Genomic DNA, 16,615 nt, shown 5'->3' with positions numbered 1-16,615 from the left:
CACACTTTTTGGGGGCTGTACTTCCCTATCTTGAGTGACTCTGTGAAGAGCCAAAGAGAACCTGTTTTCACAATGCATGTGCCAAACAGAAAGGTCAAACGACAGTCATACTGGGAGGGGAAACTAACTCCCCAACTACCCTCAACTCCACTGACTCATTTCCAGAAGAATCTAAAGGTGCAAACTTCTAGAAGAATTCTAGAAGCAGAAATTGAGCATGACACCTAGTTAGCCTAACGAGCCCAAGTGCCCACCCAGAGGAGGAGCAAGTAATTAAAAAAGGACACAAGTCAAACCTCTGTGTGGCTGTGCCCCACTAGAACTGAACCCCTGGGCTGGCTGGACCAATGACAGAACCAGGACTGGTGAAATCTTCCTTTTTTACTTTCTCTCTCCCATTCTTATTCTGTATGCCTGCATATAAGACAAGGTTTGTTTGGGCATGTGTAAGGGTTACCAGGGTCTATTGTAAGATCTGCCACTAGTCGGTGTAAGTTTAATGACTGTTTCAGAGATTGCAAAGATTACTAAGTTTCATGACAATTATCTGTTGTGGGAAAATAAAAAATGAGTTTTTGAACTGAAGAATACTTGGGGTCATTTCACCTTAATCCTGACTTGAGAAGACATCTGAGTCGTCATCCTGAGAAAATGGGATGAGACATAAAGGAGTAACCTTTTCTAGAAATTCTTCCAAAATGAGGAAACAAGGAGCCACCTAGCTTAATTTAGTTTTCTGCTTCTCATTCCTTTTAATTCAAGGGATTACATGTTATTCCTCAACTAAAGTATAATGGCTAATCTACCTAATAGTGAAGAATCTCCTGAAATAGAAATAAGATTGAGACACACATTTTATACCTTCTTTTTGTTGGTTTTTGAAAGTAGGTTTTAACGTGGCTAGTTAAACACAAGCAATTAGCACTAGGTGTTTTGTTTGAATGTATATTGTAGCAATGAAGGCAACTAAGATAAATTCATTTAAAATTGAAAAGAAAATGAAAGTTTGTGAGCTTCTGGGAAACTGCTTTGCAGGCCCCTTTCACATTGAGGTGTAATTCCAGTGACACACGGAAGGAATAAAAGTTTAAGGATGCTTCCATGATGGGAAAAGCCCCATCACTATGATCTACACTAAAGCTTAACTGACATACCAAAAGAAATCTCAGTGTACTGAGCTTAATAAAAAGCTTAATATTTTTAAGAAGAAAGTGATACTATAAAATACATATTAAAGAAGAAAGATTATTTTTTAGCATAAAATATAAATTGAAATGACAAAGAAAAATATGTAGGAACTCCTCAGGGAGAATATTTCCCCCTTTTTATCCAATGCATTTATATATTTTTAATCTCAAGCCTTCATTTTCTAGTTAAAATAAAAAAAAAAATACTAGTTAAATATCTCCTCTGTAAACATCTAAAAATTATGTTGGATCAAAATACTGCTGGCTTTTCTATTTTGTGATTCAGAATTTATGTTGAACACTTGTTGAAGTATTACTTTGGGTCATGACATTGAAGTCACAGAAGCTAAATGCTTATGAGGTTGGACCCAGAAATTTTATTTTCTCGATGGAAAAATCCCACAGAAATACACTTATTATTAAGATCTATATAGTTATTATGATCTATATAGTGAGGATACATATGCGCTAAACATTCTGCTAGAAAGATTTGGATTTGCCTCTCTTGACCATGACAACAAATGAAAACTCACAGAATTATTAAACTAAATGGAATTAGGAAAAAGAAAATTCCTGTTAAGAGACTGTAGTTATGTGTCATATTTTGCTTACTAAACTTACACTAAAAGTTTCGCACCTTCTTATGAGGTTAGAAAAAAGGTGTGATCTCTTAATGTCACATATTTGATGATATCATGAGCACTGCATGTGACAAGGTGGCTTGTAGCTCGGGAAGCAGAGCACAGCAAATCACTGAGGCCTTTATCAATTTCCTATTCTGGCATTCCAGGTCATCTTCAAGGCCTTAGGCTCTAAAGAGACAGCAGCAAACATGTCCTGAAGCACCAAATGTCTCTATGAAGTGCAGCTGAATATTAAAACCAACTTTTGCATTGCCATCATGGTGTGACTGATATTCAGGGTTTGTAACTTACAGATCTAGAATATCATTAACAAAAGCACCAAAAGGGTTCAGGCCTCATCTAATTTCAACTAATCTTTGATAAAAATTCTTAGATGTTGACAGCATGAGATAAATAAGACCATGTCTCTTCTTTTTCTCTTCAGAAGTGCATTAATACAACATCACAAAAAGGTGAACCACTATTTCTTGTTGCAGGTAGGGGCCAATTATAGAAAGAGCATGTTTCTTCTCCAGAATACTGAGCAGTTATTGAACAGGCAGTTAATACAGACCCAGGTCACAGGGTCCATTAGCCCACTGGGACAGAAAAGGGGTAGGATATGGAAGAGCTCGTACAAGTCATATGAGAAACTGGGATAGGGACCTAAAAACTACCATCTCTACCAAAAAAAAAAAAAAAAAAACCACAACAACAACAAAAAAAAAAACAACAAACAAACAAAAAAAAACCCCAACCATAGATGATAGATTCAAAGACTCATGTATGTACAAGAACTTAGTGCATTTGAAAGAACTAGTCTCTCATCTGACTATATACTGCACCTAGAATTCAAAACATTTAAGAAAACATGCATTGTATCAAACTATATCACTTTGTGGCAATTTAGTTGTCAGAAGCAAAGGCCCTCTGTTTGAATAATATGGTTTTGTGGCTTTTCTGTTTGTGTGTGTGTTGGTTTGGGTCTTTTTTTCTTAAAATGGGTTCTCCATGAAAAATCCCAACTTCTGTGCATTTCATTAATTTATCAAATAAAGTGGTTAACAGTCAACTCAGTAACTGTAAAGTATATGTATTTGGGAAATGATCACATCCAAGAAGGAAGTAATTCTCAACCTGAAGTTAGAAGATAATAGCCACATTAAACCAACTAGAGTAGCCATTATGTAAATGGCAGACACGGTGCTGCTTGGCGCAACACTAATAGGTTGATTTATCAAGAAAGATTAGAGTTCACTAAGCACAGTTCAGCTAAGTGATAGCTGAGGGGCATAACAACTGAGAAATACTCTTCTGGAGTAATTCAGTCATGAAGGGAAAAAAGATTACAGAAAAAGACAAACTAGCTATAAAATAGCACGACACGCAGACAATATTGTAGTCTTTCAACTGCAGTGATAGAAATCCTACTGCTTAAAATATTTACAATAAATGTAAAGCAGAGCTTGGGAAAGACATGGCAGATTGGGAAGAAAGAAGAGAGAAGGGGTAATTATTCAGCCTCATTAAATTTTTCATCAGAAGCAGCAAACTATCATAGTTTGAGCATTTCCTTTTTCATTAGAGTGCTTTTTAATATTGACATGCAACCAATTATGTTCAAACTAATTCCCAGTATACTGTGAGAATGTAGCTACTTTCAGAAGTTTTTCCAGATTAATGAACTGCATTATTTTTTCATTAGAAGCTGCAGTGTGCTCTGAGACATACAAAGTGGGGAACAAAAAACCACCCAGAACAGAACGTATTCTCCAAAAAGCCCTTGGCCTTCTTAATGAGTTTCTATCTTCAGGGAGCCTTCTTCATCTTTACTTTAAAAATTCGAAACCAAAAGCGACACTACTACTTCTGATGAACTCCTTGTTTATAACCCACTGAAGCAAATTAGATGAACTCTGTTAGCTCCAGACCCAGATGAATTGATGTAACACAAAAGTAAATCTATTTTTTTTTAATTGCCATGCTATCTTTGATGTTCTACAGAACAATTTTTATGTTTGTTTTTTTGTTTGTTGGGTCTTTTTCCAGATGTGCTATTTGTGAATCTGTTTTCCCTATCTAGGTTAGAAGTACTTCTGTAATGTTCTGAAAATTTAGTAAGCCTTAACTAATGATAACTTGTTACTACATTTGGACAATCGGACACTTCACTGGGTAAAAAACTGGATGGATGACCAGGCCCAGAGAGTTGTGGTGAACGGAGTTAAATCCAGTTGGTGGCCGGTCACGAGTGGTGTCCCCCAGGGCTCGGTTTTGGGGCCACTCCTGTTTAACATCTTTATTGATGATCTAGACGAGGGGATCGAGTGCACCCTCAGTCAGTTTGCAGATGACACCAGGTTGGGTGGGAGTGTTGCTCTGCTCGAGGGTAGGGAGGCTCTGCAGAGAGACCTGGACAGGCTGGAGCCATGGGCTGAGCCCAACTGGGGGAGTTTCCATAAGGCCAAATGCCGGGGGCTGCCCTTGGGCCACAACAACCCCCAGCAGCGCTACAGGCTTGGGGAGGAGTGGCTGGAGAGCTGCCAGTCAGAGAGGGACCTGGGGGGGTTGACTGACAGCCGGCTGAACAGGAGCCAGCAGTGTGCCCAGGGGGCCAAAAAGGCCAATGGCATCCTGGCTTGTGTCAGCAATAGCGTGGCCAGCAGGGACAGGGAAGGGATCTGACCCCTGTACTCGGCACTGGTGAGGCCGCCCCTCGATTCCTGTGTTCAGTTTTGGGCCCCTCACTACAAAAAGGACATTGAATGACTCGAGCGTGTCCAGAGAAGGGCAACGAAGCTGGTGCAGGGTCTGGAGCACAGGTCGTACGGGGAGCGGCTGAGGGAACTGGGGGGGTTTAGTCTGGAGAAGAGGAGGCTGAGGGGAGACCTCATCGCCCTCTACAGCTACCTGAAAGGAGGGTGCAGAGAGCTGGGGGTGAGTCTCTTTAGCCTAGTAGAAAGTGACAGGACAAGAGGGAATGGCTTCAAGTTGTGCCAGGGAAAGTTTAGACTGGATATTAGGAAGCATTTCTTTCCAGAACGGGTTGTTAGGCGTTGGAATGGGCTGCCCAGGGAGGTGGTGGAGTCCCCATCCCTGGAGGTGTTCAAGAGTCGGGTCGATTTACAGCTTAAGGATATGCTGTTGGTGGGAACTGTGCTAGGCAAATGGTTGGACTGGATGATCTCCAGGGTCTTTTCCAACCTAGATGATTCTGTGAAGAAAAAAAAAGTTAACAAGAAGGCACTATAACATCTGATTCATTATACAGAATGCAGGACATCTTTTTTATGGATTCCTGATATATTTTGTCTTTCCAAAATAACCCTCTCTGGTAACATTTACATAAAAGATGATGAATGTCTGTCTTAAATTTAAAAGAGATTGCAACACTGAATTGCATTAGCAACTAATATAGGCATGACAAGACTGAAAACCCTCTTTTTTTTAGTTCTTCCTTTTAATATTTTATCTTTAATTGAAGTTGCAACTTTTCTTCATCTCAAGTTCTCTTTAAATCCATATTTTGTTAATGAATGCCTGCCTCTAGGAGTACTATTCATCACTCTCAGGGTTTTATATACAGACGAGATTCCAGTCATAGTATAATAATATTAACTTTCTGGGCAACAGTGTTTCACTTGCGGAGAAAACAATATATTTAGAAAGGTAGGAGCATATATTGAAGATTGACTTTAATTTACTAAAACAGCCAGGTTATTACTTCAGAAGATGTATAGATAACCTTTGTAAGAGATACATAAGCTACTTTAGAAGCAAATTATCTGCTATCATCATTCTTACAATGGCTTACACCCTAACTAGCATCTATATATGAACAGAGTAAATTACACATTGTTACTCACAGACACAGGTTCACTGTTTCATCTTTTTCTAGTCTAATAATAATATGAAAGATTGCTCCTCAATATGAACACACTTATATTCTATTTCTTGAGTGATGAAGGCATTATGTAAGCAACAAATATTGTCATTTTGAGATACTTTTTTCTGTTTGCATGGCAGTATTTTTATTTCACTGTTACTTCATTTCCAAATCAGCAATGTCCCTTTATATGTGAGACTTCAGAAAAACATACTTATTTTTGAAAACCTACTTCTGCATCCAAAAGGTACAAAAATATTTGATACTAAATTTTAGCTTTTGTTTTCAGACCTTGATACTTAAAGACTACTATTTTTGTGTTAAGAGAGAAAACAAGCAGTACACAGGGTGAAACTACAAATCATGTAACCTAGTAAATCCAGAATGGTCAAGGGAAGGCATTTACTACATAACAACCTCAGGGCAATAAAATGAAATTCTTGCAGAGTTAGGATAAGAAGATGACAAAAATGATGCTATCTCAAAAACCAACTTATCTTACATCCATATAACAAAAGCATAAATTCAGAGTTTCTTCTATGACATGTAATTGGTAGTACATCTGATAAAATAGCTTAAATTTGTACTATGACAAAAGAACCAAGACTTAATTATAATCAGCACATATACTCAACATCTTGATTTCTTCCATAAAGCTTTTAAAGTATATTAGACACAGCGGGGAAAAACAAAATATTTATTACTAGTATATGTGTAAATCACCTACACAAATCTGTCATGGTATGCACTTTGCAGAGTTTCAGAGAACTCATTCTGTGTAGCATAGCCCATAGACTGCTCCTGCAGCTCCCTATAAAGATGTGGAAGTATAGCATAGAAAATAACCTGAATTTCCTAGCTTTATGGTTCAGGTGCCCAAACTATCCCCAAGGTGTTGACTTCTATATATCAAGTTGAAATATGTAGAGCCACAAGTCATTCATCCACGTCAAGTTAAAGACTACAAATCTTCCTTGCATGCCCAGTCACTTTATCACTCTCCTTACTCTTCCTTTCATTATCTTCTGTATGGCACCAAGCATGTCTTACAGGAACAAGTCAGTCTTTCCAGTGCTGCTGTCTAAAAAAAGCAATGCTGACCATGAAATTCATTTAGGGTTTTAAAAAAAAAAAAAAAAAAAGTGGTTTTAATGACAGCCGTCAGAGTACGCCTCTTAAAATTAGCAAGCTAAGCCGTAGCAGTGAACTGGAATTTTTAAAAATAAATTAGTGGTATATATATATAAAAAATACACTTCTATTATTAGATGTGACCACAAATTCAAGCTGTGATACTCTTTTAGTCAGAGATTGAACACCTAGGTAACCTATGATATTTTAAGGTAGTGCCATTGGATCCATACAACGTTGTTCAGTAATGTTTTCAGACCACCACATATGTATCACACAAGCAAGCATGCACACTCAGGTATATGTATTGTTGCAAATGCCGTACAAAAATAGCTCCAGGAAGATTCACTAGAAAATTCCTGTCTGTTAAAAAATTTCCATCTCTGTTCATACAGCAATTGCCACCTTTTCTCAGCCCCCTGAGTTTTTGAGTCTCACAATCTATTTTAAATATTTGTATTCAACAGAAAATAGCTGCTGGTTGCTTGCCCCATGCTTTTCATGTTTGTATTCTCCTCTCATGTCAACTTCTTTCTTCCTGTTTCCCAAATGTCCTAATTTCTTCCATTACATCCCTTTTTGCTTACATATAGCAAGTACTACCAGTGTGATAAAGTGTTGGTTTCTTGGGAACTGTATAATAACTACATCAAAAATCACAAGACTCAGTTTCTTCTGTTTTGTTTTAGCAAAGACCTACACAGAAAACTATAATCACATAAATATTACTTTACAGAAGATAAAACAGATTCTCAACGTCACCACTGTAAACCACTTGCAGATCTGAAGCTGGATTCAAGATCCAGCCTCTTTACTAGCATATAATGGCTGCTTTTTTAAAATAAGGTTTGATGTTCCCTGTTGCAAGATGTAGCAGTCTTACTGTTACTGTAATAGCTCTTAGAGAAAGCCTCTTCCTCCACCTCTTCCCCTAATCTGAGCATTATTTTGACTGAAAATCACAAGCAAATCAAGTAAAACAGAATAAAACAGGACAAAATTAATCACAATGTACACTTGATTCAACCAGCCAGTAGAAAACTGCAAAACAAGCAAAACTTTACATAACACAATTGATCTTTTAGGATAATCAAGCACATTCATATCGAATTCAAACCAAGAGTTTTGCTATCTGCAAATAGAAGAAGGGATGACTGTCAAATCTGTGAACGTGGAAATGCTAAGTAACAGTTAAAAACATTCCTGTTACTACTAAAGATAGTTTCAAAATGCATTGTGAGAAACTATTACACAGACAATCCTGTTTCCAAGGTCTTTCTTAACACTCTTGTCCGATGGAAATAATTTTCTCCTCTATTACACTCTAGTAGAGCATGTTGATATCAGCTATTTGAACTATTTTTGGTACCTGAAATTATGTGAATGTTCTTTTGGAATGTTAATAATTTATCTTTGTAAACAGCATCTTTAACAAGTCTTAATTATGTCATTTTGTATAAAGCTGTGGTACATAGGAACACCAGCAACTGAAGAGAATTCAATTGTGCTAGGCACTGTACAAACACAAGTCATTATAAAACAATCTCTCTCTGTTCTATTCTTTATTACTCTAATGGCTTAGTGGTAAAATAGCTATTTCCCAGCACACATAAGGAGAGTTATATTATTGTTCACTAATACAAACATTTCATTTTGCATAATGCAGGAGGTAGAAAGTAATAACATATCTCATTAAGAAATTTCTCATTGGATTAGCAGATGTCATCAATCTTTAAAATGTTTAAATATGTCTCATTACATCAGAAACCATTTCCAACTAATATCCTCAAACTCACTTGATGCAATATAAACAGGCTACACAAACCAGTTATTTATTATCTCTCTCCCTCTCTCAAAAAAAAAAAAAATATGGAAAACTCTTAACCAGTATTTGCACATTTGAAAGCTTGCTGTGATCCCAGCAACACCATTCACTAGGGATCACACAAGCAAACTCCACTTGGGCCAGTCAATAAGAGCTGCATCTAAATCCACCCCTTCCCTGAATCCATGCAAATACACCAGATTTTCCTTCTCTATCCTACAGACATAAAACCACCAAAACAATCTTGGCAATGCTCACAAAATACAGAAAGTGAATTCAAAACAGCTACTGTGGTCTACTGACAACTTCCAGAAATGTCAGCCGCACCAAAATGCACACTGCTAATTAATGCTGAGAACATGCTGACTGCTACAATAAATGTCTGTTGGATTTTGCGTGAAATCCCAGACACTGATATGTTTAACACTGTACAGCATTCATATGAAAGTGGTAAATAATGGGATTTCTAGAGGAGATTAACTTGTGCTAGTGGTAGCAAAACTGCTTACATTAGCTTTTCTTTGACTGAGATTTAATATCCAGAACAATACAGTTATTTTGATTGTGATCATTTAGGAAAATTTTTACCTCAATTTTTTTTTTTGGGGGGGTTTCTGGATATGTTTCTCTTATCTAATTCTTTCATTATTTTAGTAACTCCTATATATTTTTTCTGCCTTACTGGACAGAAATAGACATAAAAAGAATGAAGAAATCCATAAATAGAACCCAAGCCAATGTGCTACCGCGGTCTCCAACTATAGGCTCTGCCAGCCCATTGCTTCCTCTGAGATTCCACACAAAGCAATGGATCTTCAACTTCTGTAAGTCTGAATTTAAATATATTTTTACTCACCACTTTTTTTTTTCAGCTTCACTAATCTAAATAAGAGCAGCAGAGATTTTAACTTGACATATCTCCAGAAAAAAGGTCTCCCAGCCTGATTATGTGAAGAAGACTTGTTTGTGAACAGAGAACAGATCACAGAGGAATAGGAAAAAAAATAAAGGACATATGTGGAAAGTTGTGAACACAGGAAAGGAACTTCACTAAACAGAATAAATGTCCTAAACCCCAGAAATTACTTTCTGAGCTACAATACATAGTTCAGTGAGCAATATATATATGTATAGATTAAATATAATGGAAAATTTTACCTCAAAAAATAGAATACTACTTGTCTTTGAGAATACTAGCCTTTACATTACGGGAATTGTTTCCTATTAAATCTGGAGTTATTGTGTTAGAAGATACACGCTTCTGACACCTGAACAACTGAGTAGATGAACATGATAAAAGATGACATCAGCATCAAGTAGAGTTGGGAACTGTTAAGTTAAACCCTGTTCTGTAAGGTATTAATAATTGAATTAATCCAACAGAGGAGCAGCCAGCCTACAGACCATAACCACCCATAGCTTTTGAGGTATTCTCTCATTCCAGCATGCCTATAAACAGCTGAATCCCTCAGCCAATCCAGTTAGCATAAGCACTCCAAGGCACTTGCTAAAACCAATCCAGACTTTCTCAGCTACCAGTACATGATCAACTACCATTTTCCACTTTTCTGACAGCTTCAAAATGCTATCCTACAAGTGAAGTCAACCATTAGCCCAGAGTATATTACTTGTTTATCTTAACTAGAAGCTTATAATATCTGCTACACTTTTTTCTAGTTTCTTATTTCAGATATGGCAAAGTAACTGCATAAGAAAAAGAATTTCAGCAGCACAAAGTTTTTCTCCAAACATTTAAATATTTACTCTTATTTTGTTAAATAAAGACAGATTACTAAAAAATGTTTATAAATAATTTCCTTAAAGCAACCATTTTCTGCATCTACGCCAAATGTTTGGTTGCCAGGCTGCACTAAAAACCTTTTGCATTAATCAAAGACTTAATACTTGCCTTGCACAATTTATGTTGAGTAAAAAATCTGAAAGGATATTTTATAAATGAGGGCAAAGAGGAAGAGTGATGAACACACCTAATGAAAATTAATATTTCCTTATTCAAGCCATAGATAGACAAGCCCTATTTGACTACATAAAAGTCAGATTTAACTGGGAGACAGACAGTAAACAGTGTGGTTGCTTAGATGCACATTACAGAATGCAATAGAAGTGATAAATTCTAACTCTAATTAATATGAATTTATGCAGGGCATATGTAACCAACACTTAACCACGTTCAGTCCTGGAGGATCATTTATATTTTAAATCAGTGAGGTAACTGTAAAGCATCTTTAGCACATTTTGCTTGAATAATTTTTATTCTTTGAAAAGCTGATGAAAGGCAGCTTTTACTAATATTCCTTTTATCTTATTCTGACCTGAGAATCAAAAAGATGAATCATAAAAAATGCCTTTTACATTGGCAGTTTAAAAATCTTGACCCCTCTCTCTCACTCCTCAAGGATGTATAGGTACCAGCTCAAGTTAACCATGCCATAACTAGAGCTCTTTTTCCCTTGAAGAGGGCCTCATTGCCCTCTTTCATCATCACATGTGAATTCCCTTCCTGACAGTCAAGTCTCAAGTTAAAACATCTTTTCCTGTTTAGATGTGAAGACCTAGGGAAAATGCTAATCCACCTCTTCAGATCATTTCTTCATAATCTCTTTAAAATCAGAAGTTTCCTATTTACTGACATAGGCATATCTGCCTCCAGTCTCAAATTGCGATTACTGAAAAGATTGCTTACCCTCGTTTAAAAAAAAAAAAAAAAAAAGAAAATAAACAAATGGTGAATTTTCTGCTATATGAAGGAACAGCTTCAACAAACAAGCTGACAACTCTTGAAAGGTAAGTGCTTTAATCAGAGGGCTGGTTAGGTAATTTCTCTCTCTCTCTCTCTCTCTCTCTTCCCTCGTGATCATTCCTGTCAGTGCGTATTTAGGCACATTTTGAAATGACTGCTGGACTGCCAGTTCTAGGAAGGACTCCTGCCCTCCTCAGGCATTAATATGAGATAGGAACACTCACTCAGTCCTGTGAAAATAAGGACAGTCCTAGGGACATGCATAGGAAAAACAAAATAAGGACATTTTATTCAGTGATTTTATGTTTGTTATCCACCAAATGGGTTAGAAGAGGAATTTCAAAGTGCTGGAAACCCTCTCTCTCCAATTCCACTTGTGGCAGCAAACTCTTTTAAAAATAGATTTGGGCCTTGGAAAGTGATCTGACCTCTGTACTCGGCACTGGTGAGGCTGCCCCTCGATTCCTGTGTTCAGTTTTGGGCCCCTCACTACAAAAAGGACATTGAATGACTCGAGCGTGTCCAGAGAAGGGCAACGGAGCTGGTGCAGGGTCTGGAGCACAGGTCGTACGGGGAGCGGCTGAGGGAACTGGGGGGGTTTAGTCTGGAGAAGAGGAGGCTGAGGGGAGACCTCATCGCCCTCTACAGCTCCCTGAAAGGAGGGTGCAGAGAGCTGGGGGTGAGTCTCTTTAGCCTAGTAGAAAGTAACAGGACAAGAGGGAATGGCCTCAAGTTGCGCCAGGGAAAATTTAGACTGGATATTAGGAAGCATTTCTTTCCAGAAGGGGTTGTTAGGCATTGGAAAGGGCTGCCCAGGGAGGTGGAGGAGTCCCCATCCCTGGAGGTGTTCTAAGAGTCGGGCTGACACAGCGCTGAGGGATCTGGTGTAGTTGGGAACTGCCAATGTTAGGTTAATGGTTGAACTGGATGATCTCCAGGGTCTTTTCCAACCTAGACAATTCTGTGTGTGAATGGTAAAAATTGTAAAACTTGCTAAGGATGCAATGATACAGAGGTTGTGTTTGTTCTACTCCATGGGTAAGTGGGAAACCAAGAAGCTGAAAGTCAGGGGGCTTGAGACCCAAGTTGATATCTAGCAGTGAAGAAGCATGATTTGGTTACAAGATCCCACAGTAACACCTTGAAACACCAAAAAAAAAAAAAAAAAATTGTTCATAGGGTCTTCAGGTGAAGTAGGAGGCTCTCATACAGTCCTCTTCCCAGGACAATGGAACAAGGAAAAAAATCACGTTGAGATTCTGCTGCCTGAAGAAACTCAGAAAGAAGTTAAGAAGAGCTCTTGGGGTGCAGAGCTCTGTTCCCACTGGAAACAGCTTGGCACACTGATTTCACTCAGCCCAAGAGTACATGTGATCTTCTGTACGTTTCCTACACCCATATCACTTTTCCTCTGATTCTTCACTGCCTCAAATGTTGAACAAGTTATTATGTAAGGACCAATTCTCACATACTGAGACACAACATAAGCATGAAAATATAAATACTTAAGTGTTCTCTTCAGGAAAATAAACTTTTTCCCTTTAATTTTAAAAATGTCCTGTTACCTACAAAAAGTCTATTTCAAGTTCCATCTTTGATAAAAGGAAGGGGAAAACATCCAACTGCAATTGTTATACAGAAGTCTTGCTATCACACAATTACAGATAGCTCAAAAATCCTCCTGGATTTTTTCTAATGACTTTTTTTGGTTCAGAGATATCAATTCAAGAGTGTAATGTGCATTACTTCAAACTGTCGGAAGAAGCAATTTTACAGTGTGATCGACCCTTGCTGATTTTGTGCAGCTCTTCAGTAATTATATTAGTAACTGTAGGCAGGCATTACACCCAACACTGACAGCACATCACAGATCAGCATGACGCTTGATTTAACGAAACAAATGAAGCACAGGGTAGAAAGAAGGAAAGTTCTGATGTGGCAAGAAATGCTTACACTTAGTTGTGTATAGAATTGGTATACATATGGCCTGCATCATGAAATGACAAACCAAGAAAAATACACATCATCTTGTTTTTGAAGAATGATAACTGTATGGCAGCCTGTATGTAGGGATCAGTCACCCTCACATTGTTCACTGCAAAACTTACAGATACATCGAAATCTTATCCTATGGTGGGCAATATAAATGAGATTATAAGATATTCTTGAATATGAAAATTTCACTTTATAAGAAACTGGACAAAAATATTTAACAAAAGTAAAGCAGTTTTTACTGAGTTGTGGCACATAGGGGGTTTTGTGCATATACAGAAAGAATTCAATAAGGCTTCATAATAGTTAAGGTAGAATATGAATAAAATGTAAAACATTTCAGGAACTCACAGAAGTTGAATGTAGCAATGTAGAACTTGAACCAAAAAACCTGTTCATTGCAAATGAAATCAGTAGACTCAGAGAAGGGCAGTTACTGATGAACAAAACAGGTCATTCAAAAATTCTTTCAATTTCATAAGTCCAGTGCTAAGCAGTATGTGCCCACCCCACATCAATGGAAACACCACCACTTACCACCACAACTTCTGCTCTACGAGTTGCTAAAATCTGCTGTTCTCTACCTCAAATCATCAAGCAGACGCAACGACTCAGCTCTGAGGATCTTGCTTAGTTTCATCACTTTCCTGGGAAGTTCCAGGTATTCTGCACAGATGGAGACTTTGCTCTAGTTTATGTTAAAGAAATCACATGGCTTTCCCAGAGACCACACAAAATGAACCAGCTGTGTATTTGTATCTAAAAATAAATTCATACACCAGGTCTGCATGATATGGAATGAAAATGTTTGGCAAGAAACCTAGTTTAAAGACTAGTAACTATGATCAACTATGTTCATCTAAATGCCATTCAAAACACTGAAAGTCCATTAAACACACCATAATTGCACCATAAATACGCAATAGCAAATACCCATTCTCACAAAGAGATCAAAAATTTTACAACAGCCAAATCAAAGCAGTTTCAGTTGGAGAAGTAGAAATGACACAGTGATGGCATCCATATCACAGGATGATGGAGATTAGAAGGCACCTCTGGAGATCATTTAGTAGTTGGGAACTGTCAATGTTAGCTTAATGGTTGGACTGGATGATCTTCAAGGTCTTTTCCAACCTAGACAATTCTGTGATTCTATAGCTCAACCTCCCTGCCCAAGCAGGTTGTTCACAACATTGTCCATGCTGAATCAGAGCTAATTAAACCCTAAACTGGTTAACATGAGTATTACAAACACTTCAGATTTTTATGGTGGTAGACAGGAGGATGATAATAGACAGGAAAAGTCATGACCCTGGAGAGGTTTTCATAGTTTGGAAGTAAACAATTTAAATTTGAATTAGAAGAATGTTCCTGCCCCCCACTCCCAAAACAACAACAAAAAGCAAATCCCATAAACCAAAATACCAATCTCTCAAAAGAAAACAACAACAAAAAAGTATAAGGAAACTGTATCACAATTCTTGTTTTATAGGAGAAAGAATGCCTCAACTCAGACCTCAAACCCCTGCAGATTATTGTCAGGGGCATCCTTAAGAAAAAACAGTGCAGTAAACCAGTATAGAAGACCTGGAGTAACATACTCCAAGACATTATTTCAAAAATCTTTAGAAATAAAACCTATACACATGCAAGTCATGAACAGCACTTACAAAAGCTGACGCCAGTCTAAATTCAATACTAAAATATCACGTTTCTCAAAAAAACAGACATAACAGGTCCCAGAAGTCATATAATCAAGCTGACTTCCTAGACAGTCTTAGCCACACAATCCCCTGTCCCATTTCCTTCACAGAAGGAAAAGCAAAATACCATCTGAGTTGGATGAGCTCAGTACTGTTCAGTTTTATTATTCCCTCCGATGCTTTAGCTGAACTTCATACACCCCATACTAGATATCCCCTCAGTTCACTGACCAGCAGTTCTCCTAGTTCACTTTCTAGAACCCCCCACAAAGAGGAGGGGGAAAACAGCAAAACTCAACAAACAGCTAAGAAAAAGAGAGCAAAGATTTAATTATAAGCCAAACACAGATGCACTAGCTTATTCACTGCATCTTACCATTCATTGTTTGAAAAGAACCACTCCGACTTGTTTTTCATCATGGTATCGTTAAATCGCTGATGTTATATTAAAAACAGTACAGTGAACATGCTGATCCTATTCCTTATTGCAGGCAGAACAAAGGAGAGAGGTCACAGAAGAAAAGCTGAAGGGAAGAACTAGCTCTTCATCAGGCAACATAATTAGATCACACCTGTTCTAAACAAAAGTTCCTTAAGAGCAGTCTTTGCCTGGGAGGGAGAAAGGGGGGAGAAAACAAAAGGCAACCCAGTTTCCTTCTCTCTGGTTTAACTAACAGAGCACATGTACTATATACAAAGTAAGCAGAGTTAAGTCCATAGCAAATTGGCAGTGCATATTTTTAAGTATTAGATAACTAGAGTTGCTATTATTCTCCATTTATGTTACTATTTTTAATTTTTTAAATGCAACCTGTTAAACTGTTAAATGGAGACATAGTAAAATGCCAGAGTTTATTTTACTGATGCCTAGCAACTTAGGGTAAACATAATATAGCATTTTCATAAATCATTTTCTTTCTGTGCTTTTGCATAAACCTGTGCATGTATTTTATAGCTTTTTAAGCATCTGGTGAACATTTACAAATCTGTAATGGAACTGAAAAATATGTTTTGAATTTGTCTACAGTTCAGAAGAAAATAATGGGTCACTGTCATTGTGCAACTCTTCCTTCAGTCACAAGTGAAAGTTACAAAGGATTTTCCCTTCTTCAGATTTCTCTTTCTAGCTTTATTGGAAAGCTTGTCTTCTTGTTTAAATGAATTTCCTTTTAATCTGCTCCCTGAGCTGCTGGATAGATGGAGCCTCTTAAAAAATTCAGGATATCACTGTAATTGTAAATTGATCTGCTTCTGTGGCAGAAGGCTGGGGCCCTCCATCCAGGAAAGAGACTGTCTTCTCAAAGTTGTTTTTCAGACAAATGATTAATTTGCACTCTCTCTTACTACTATATTATCCTTTAATGGAAAAGCAGTTTTTAAACAGAACTACTGCTTTTAGGATTGGTTTATTCATGGCAATATACAGAGAAGAAAGTCAACTTCCAAAGCCAATGTGAAATGTTTACTGGCTTGACATTTTTTAATTTCCTAAAGGAGACTTCAACTC

At 37.4% G+C, this 16,615-nt stretch overlaps 1 protein-coding gene across 2 annotated transcripts in view; it reads right to left on the bottom strand.

The window, feature by feature from the left end:
* The window catches only part of THSD7A (thrombospondin type 1 domain containing 7A), a 267,649-nt gene that overhangs the window by 196,231 nt on the left and 54,803 nt on the right, over positions 1–16,615 (bottom strand). The window lies entirely within an intron of this gene.

Source organism: Athene cunicularia, assembly GCF_003259725.1.
Source record: "Athene cunicularia isolate RWA chromosome 2 unlocalized genomic scaffold, athCun1 chr2_part1, whole genome shotgun sequence".
Classification (NCBI taxonomy): domain Eukaryota; kingdom Metazoa; phylum Chordata; class Aves; order Strigiformes; family Strigidae; genus Athene; species Athene cunicularia.
The sequence above is the reverse complement of the archived record's forward strand: the minus strand, read 5'-3'. Positions and strand labels throughout refer to the sequence as shown.